Genomic DNA, 7,504 nt, shown 5'->3' with positions numbered 1-7,504 from the left:
GAACAATCCCCGGCAACGGCGCCAAAAACTTGGTGCACGAAATTGTGATCATTAATGGCGCCAACAACTTGGTACGCACAATTGTAATCTCAACTCTTTTTCACAATTCCGCACAACTAACCAGCAAGTGTACTAGGTCGTCCAAGTAATAAACCTTACGTGAGTAAGGGTCGATCCCACGGAGATTGTCGGCTTGAAGCAAGCTATGGTCATCTTGTAAATCTCAGTCAGGCGGATTCAAATGGTTATGGAGAATTGATAATTAAAATATGAATAAAACATAAAATAAGATAGAGATACTTATGTAATTCATTGGTGAGAATTTTAGATAAGTGTATGAAGATGCTTTGTTCCTCTTGAACTTCTGCTTTCCTATTGTCTTCATCCAATCATTCATACTCCGTTCCATGGCAAGCTTTATGTTTGGCATCACCGTTGTCAATGGCTACTTCTCGTCCTCTCAGTGAAAATGGTCCAAATGCGCTGTCACCGTACGGCTAATCATCTGTCGGTTCTCGATCATGTTGGAATAGGATCCATTGATCCTTTTGCGTCTGTCACTACGCCCAACACTCGCGAGTTTGAAGCTCGTCACAGTCATCCCTTCCCAGATCCTACTCGGAATACCACAGACAAGGTTTAGACTTTCCGGATCTCAAGAATGGCCGCCAATAATTCTAGCCTTTACCACGAAGGTTCTAATCTGAGATTAGAAACCCAAGAGAATATACTCCAGCTGTTGTTCAATGACTACGTTGAACATCATGTAGATCGCTTTGTGGTTGTCAAGCACGCGACCTTGGCTAAGCGAGTAACGAAGATTGGGTGATTGTCACGGGTCACCCCTTCATTCTGACTTAACTGAATTAAGTACGAGAGTATATCTTGGAGAAGAAGTCGGCATGAATTGAATAGAAAAACAATAGTACTTTGCATTGATTCATGATGAACAGCAGAGCTCCACACCTTAATCTATGATGTGTAAAAACTCCACCATTGAAAATACATAAGAACAAAAGGTCCAGGCATGACCGAATGGCCAGCCTCCCAAAGAGGGTTCAATCATCAAAACATGATTAAAAGATGATTCCAGGATGATTGAAAGATCCAAAAATACAATAGCAAAAGGTCCTATTTATAGAAAACTAGTAGCCTAGGGTTTACAGAAATAGGTAATTAATGCAGAAATCTTCTTCTGGGCCCACTTGGTGTGTGCTTGGGCTGAGCATTGAAGCTTTCACATGTAGAGACTTTTCTTGGAGTTAAACGCCAGCTTTTGTGCCAGTTTGGGCGTTTAACTCCAGCTTTTATGCCAGTTCTGGCGTTTTGACGCCAGAATTTTATGCTGACTTGGAACGCTAGTTTGGGCCATCAAATCTCGAGAAAAGTATGGACTATTATATATTACTGTAAAGCCCAGGATGTCTACTTTCCAACTAAATTAAGAGCGCGCCAATTGGGATTTTGTAGCTCAAGAAAATCCACTTCGAATGCAGGGAGGTCAGAATCCAACAACATCTGCAGTCCTTTTTCAGCCTCTGAATTAGATTTTTGCTCAGGTCCCTCAATTTCAGCCAGAAAATACCTGAAATCACAGAAAAACACACAAACTCGTAGTAAAGTCCAGAAATGTGATTTTTATTTAAAAACTAATAAAAACATAATAAACACTAACTAAAACATACTAAAAACTACCTAAAAATAGTGCCAAAAAGCGTATAAATTATCTGCTCATTAGTAAGCAATCCGAATTCTCACTACGGCATCCAAACAGCTTCCTAGACCCATTCAATCGAGATCTACACCAATACTTGTGTTTTAACTTGGAGTGTGCAACCGTATTGAACCTTGCAGGGCAACTCCTACCACTAACCATCTTCCTCTTACTCTTAACGCCACAGAGAGCTCTAAGCTGGCCATCTGTCTCAAGTAAGCCATATTCAAGTGGGAAAGTAAAGGGCAAGGATAAGAATTTTACCCACTTGAATGTTGTATTGGATGGTAATGACTTTGGGGGAGAGGTCTCCAACAGCTTTGGGAAGGTGATTTCAAGCTCCATTCCCTTGTGCTCTTCTTTGACAACATCCACCTCTTTGCAAGCTTCTTCAATTCCAACCTCTTCCTCTTGGTAGCTTTCTTCCAAATCAAACTCTTCTTTATGGCTTACCAAGGGCATGGGAGGTTGTGCTTCCTCTTCTTTAATCTCCATCTCTTGATCAACCTTTGCAAAGTCTTCAACCATGATATGCCTTGGAGGTTATACACCTTCCTCAACATCAACATCAAACATCTTGGAAGGAGGCTCTATGACTGGACTTTCCCATGGAGGTTTAACATCTCCTAAGTCTGCAACCACTTTTTTCTCTTCAATAATTACTGCTTTGTCCAGTTGTTTTAGTATAAAATCGTACTCATCCTTGATGATTTTCTTTCCATGATAACTCTTTTCAACTACTCCTTCATCTTCGAGGGTCTCTCCTATCTCCACATTTTGGGCCTCCTCTTGCTCTAAGACAAAATCAGACTCCTCCTTGATGTCTTCCTTCACTAATTCTTCAACCACTCCTTCAACTTCAAGGGTCTCCACTACCTTCATCTGTAGGAACTCCTCTAGCTTCTTATGAAGTATGGATTCGTGAAGATGATTCCTTCTTTCTTGTTTTATATCAATATCATAACTGGGATCATCTTACTCTTGGATTGATGGATGTGGGTGCTCTTCCATGGAGGGTGGTGATGGGATGGGAAGATTATTAAGTGGTTGAAAAGAAAGCGCACCGAAGCTTGAGGGTTGAATATTGGAGCTAGAGGGTTGGTCCATGCAGGATATAAGTGCTTGAAGAGTAGAGGTGAGACTAGTGATAGAGACAAGTGTGGTATGAAGCTCTGTTTGCCCTTGGTGAATAACACCAATGGTGTTGTCATCCAGTGGAGGTTGGGGTGGATATGGGTTAGGGTCATATGGAGGTGAATAGTGTAAAGAGACTTGTGAGTATGGTGGTTCAAAGGTGTGTTGGGGAGGTGGTTCATAAGCATATGATGGGGCTTGTTGGTAACTATAAGAGGGTCCACCATATTCATCATCTTGGTACGCTCCCTGGAATGGCTCTTGACCATAGTAATTTGGTGGAGGTGGTTTGTCACGAAAGGGTCCACCATAACTATTGTCTTGGTATGCATCACAGAATAGTTGTTGGTTATAGCACAATAGAGGGGGTTATTGCCAAGAGGGTTGATCAAATCCTTGTGGCTCCTCCCATCTTTGATTCTTCCGACATTGATGCATATTCCTGTTATAGCTTCCATTCTTTCCAACAACATTAGAACCAAACTTGAAACAAGAGGTGTGAGAATTCATAGTAGCAAAAGAAAATAAAAACAAAAACTAATAAAAAATTAATGAAAATCAACTCCTAAAACTAGAAACACTGACAGCAATATAAGATAAAGATTTGAAAAAGGTTTAAATTTTGAATTTTGGAATTTAAATATTGAAATTTGAAATTTGATTTTGAAATAAGATAAGATAAGATTTTGAAAAAGATATGATTTTTGAAAAAGATTTGAATTTTGAAATTTAAAACTAAGATAAGATAAGATAAAAATTTTAAAATAAATATCTGAATTTTTTTTGTAATTTTCGAAAAAATCAATTAAAATAAAGAGAAAAGATATTTTTGAATTTAATGAGGAAAGAGAAAATTAATAAAATGACACCAAACTTAAAATTTTTAGATCAAAACAAAGAAAATAACCAAGAACAACTTGAAGGTCAAGATGAACACGAAGAACAACTTGAAAATCAATAAGGAAGAAGGAACATTATTTTCAAAAATTTTAATAACTAAATAAAAACCAATAACTTCGTAATTTACGAAAAAGCAAAAAAATAAAAACAAAATTAAAAATAAATAAACAAGCAAAAAGCAAATATTTACAATAACCAATAATAAGGCATACGTTTGCAATTCCCCAGGAACGGCGCCATTTTTGACGATCAGATTTCTGCAGGTAAAGAATTTTATGAAAATAATCACGTTGTAAGTATAGTTTCTAAACCAATAGGGAATCCTTTCGTACAAAACTTTGGTTGTCACAAGTAACAAAACCCAATAAAATTTATAACCGAAGTATTTAAACCTCGGGTCGTCTCTCAAGGAATTGCAGGGAAGTATGATTTATTATTGGTTATGAAATTGTATATTTTTAGGTTTTTGAAATAAGGAACAAGTAATTTAAATGGAAAGAAAGATAAATTAATAATTATAAAGATCTCTTGCAAGGTATAAGAACTGGAAATCCCATCCTAGTTATCCTTATCAGGTGTGATGAGAATTGTTATTGCTCCCACTTAGTTAACCCTTACTAAATAAAGGAAAGTCAAGTGGACCAATCAATTTGATCCTCAAGACCTAGTCAACTCCTGTGGAAAGACTAGCTTTAGAGCGATCCAAATCAATCAGCAATTCCCAATTTTCAATCAACTGCTGAGTTTGATAACTCAAGTGTCACCAATTACTTAACCAAAGCAAAAAAGGAATAAATCTTAAATTAAATTAAAAGCATCATAAATAGAATAAAACAATCATAAATCTGAAATACCTCAAATTATATTAAATAGAATATTCAAATCTAACATGGAAAGATTCATAAGCCAATTCGACAACATAAGTAATTAACAAGTAAAAGCATTAGAGTAACTAAAAGTAAAAGAGAAACATAGATTAAAGGAACATTAAACCTGGAATTGGAGAAATAACCATAAACTAAGAGAAATCCTAATCCTAAAACCTAAGAGAGAGGAGAGAGCCTTTCTCTCTCTAAAACTACATCTAAAACCTAAAATTGTGAATATGAAAGTTGTATATGTTGTATTGATGAATGGATGCATTCTCCCACTTTATAGCCTCTAATCTGTGTTTTCTACGCCAAAAACTAGGTTAAAAATAGCCCAGAAATCACCCCCAGCAATTTCTGGTACGTACAGGTCACTTCAAAGTCACGCGGAAGCGTCGTCCACGCGTTAGCGTGGATTGCATTTTTGCCAGGTCATGCGTCCGCGTGATCCACGCGTACGTGTCACTTGGCTTCAAAAAAGCTATGGCAAATTATATATCGTTGCGAAGATCCAGACGTTAGCTTTCCAACGCAACTGAAACCGTGTCATTTGGACATCTGTAGCTCAAGTTATGATCGTTTGAGTGCGAAGAGGTTAGACTGAACAGCTTAGCAATTTCTTCAACTTCTTGTATTCCTTCGACTTTTTCATGCTTCCTTTCCATCCTCTAAGCCATTCCTGCCCTATAATCTATGAAAACACTTAACACACATATCATGGCATCAAATGGTAATAAGAGAGGATTATTAATTAGTAAGAATAAATGACCATTTATATCCATGAGAGATGAAAACGCTGACATTTGTACCCAGGAAAGCTCGAAACTAATCTTGTACCTATGATAGATGTTGTCCGTGTGACAAAAGTGCCCTGGCTTGGATCTGAGCTTGGTTCGTGGGTTTCTGAACCTACGTGGCACTCCCACCCCTCCAAAGCCATGTCTGACGTGGATGTGAATGTTGATTATCAAAAGGGAGTGGAAAAAGAAACGTCAGTTCCCGCAAGAATCAGTGGTGCCCTAACAGAGGTTCCTCATTGCCGTTGGTCCATTCGAAGCCGGAGAAGACGACCAGAGTATGCCAAATCGAGTAGCGAGGAGAGGCTTTTACCATTCCTTTCGTATTCGACATCGAGGTGGTCACTCCCTTTGAAGAATTACACAAGTATGTCGTTTCCCACCAATGAATAATTTCATATGTCATTGCAAGTAGTTAGACAAACGTTGCTACCTAATGAAACCGTATGAGTTACTGTATTTCCTACAGAACTGATATAGAGATTAGTTTTTTTAGGGTTTGTGTTTTGGTATCAGTTACAGAGAATGTGTGTTTATTGGTTTGTTAAATTTTACTTCCAAGGATGGACACCATCCACATAACTCTGTCCATTCATCATAGAGGAAGGTTTGAGAGAGAGCCAGTTGGTAAGGTTAGCTACATTGGTGGAGAAGTGACGGAGATAGAGAGGGTAAACATTGATACCCTCAATGGTTTTTTCATCTCTGACTTGCTGAAGGACATTGGATATACGTCCATTTCTGAGTTTTACTGGCTAGAACCTGGGAAGGAGCTGCATGATGGGTTGAGGCTGCTAAGGATTGATATGGATGTAGTTAAGATGTATGAGGCAGCCATGAAGAACGGAAACAGAGTTAATGTATATACAGAGCATCCCATGGATCAGCCTGTTGTAGTTGAGGATAAGGAATTGACTCCATCAAAGGGGAGAAGAAAGGTCTGTGCTAAAAGGGTACCAACTCCAAAGAAAACTCCCAAAAGAAGATTAGCAGTAGTGGAAGATGATGACGATGCTGAGATAGTTGGTAATGTCCAAGTTAACAAGTAGGCCCAAAAAAGTGCTGAGCCCCAGCCCATGGTAGAGGCCCATCAAGAGAACAACCCAGCTCCTGTAGCAACACATGAACCAAACAACATTTCCCAACCTCCTCCAACATCTGTCCAGCTGGATGAACCACCATCAACTCAGTCCCAACCTTCCCAGCCACCTCTTGAGGTAGAGCAGCAACCATCCCAAACTCATGGGACAGACCCAGTCCCTCCCCTTGATGCCAATGTATCTGAAGCTTCACAGCAACCTTGGCACTCTGATGAGACAGACCAATTCATTCCCTCTCAGGCCAATGTCTCTAATCCTATTGCACCTGAGCAGCTCACCCAATACATCCCACATCCTTACAGAAATCCACTTTCACAAGAAATCCCTGAGCCTGCCCCACCTTCTGACTCTAACAGGACTCCCCAGAATAATGAAACCAATCCTTCAGATGAGGCTGAGGGTCGGCCAAAAAAGAACAGGAGAAGATCAACAAAGAGGCCCTTTCCTACAGGGTAGTCATTCATCCCTAATCCTGATCCGGACAAGCCTCCAACCTTCTATGTCCCAGTTGATAAGGATGATTTTTCTGATGACAACGCTGGGTATCATTGCTATGAATCAGAGGACTTGCGTAGCATACCTAGTGATGAAGATTCTGACGAGACCCCAGCCTTTCCTCAGAGTAATGCCGATGCCCCTGTTAGCCAGGTGATGTTGGAAGTGGGAATGGAATTTGAGACTCTAAATCAATTTAGGAAAGCAGTCCAGAAATTTAATATAAACATCGGAAGAAGAATTTTCTTTGCACGCTGTGACTCTACAAGGTCAAAGGCTATATGCTACGATGAAGATTGTCCTTGGCAGATATACTGTGCCAAGAGAACATTTCCAGCAAGTTATCAGGTTAAAACCTTTGTCAACGAACACACATGTAGTAGGGACAATCACTGCAAGTCAGCAGATGGTAAATGGGTGATTGATGAGCTAGAAGAAAGAATAAGACTTCAACCAAACTTGAGTGTGAGAGAGGCTGACCAGTTCTTCAGAGCT

This window comes from Arachis ipaensis, chromosome B1, assembly GCF_059453495.1.
Source record: "Arachis ipaensis isolate K30076 ecotype BB chromosome B1, ASM5945349v1, whole genome shotgun sequence".
Classification (NCBI taxonomy): Eukaryota; Viridiplantae; Streptophyta; class Magnoliopsida; order Fabales; family Fabaceae; genus Arachis; species Arachis ipaensis.
This window is presented reverse-complemented; position numbering follows the sequence as displayed.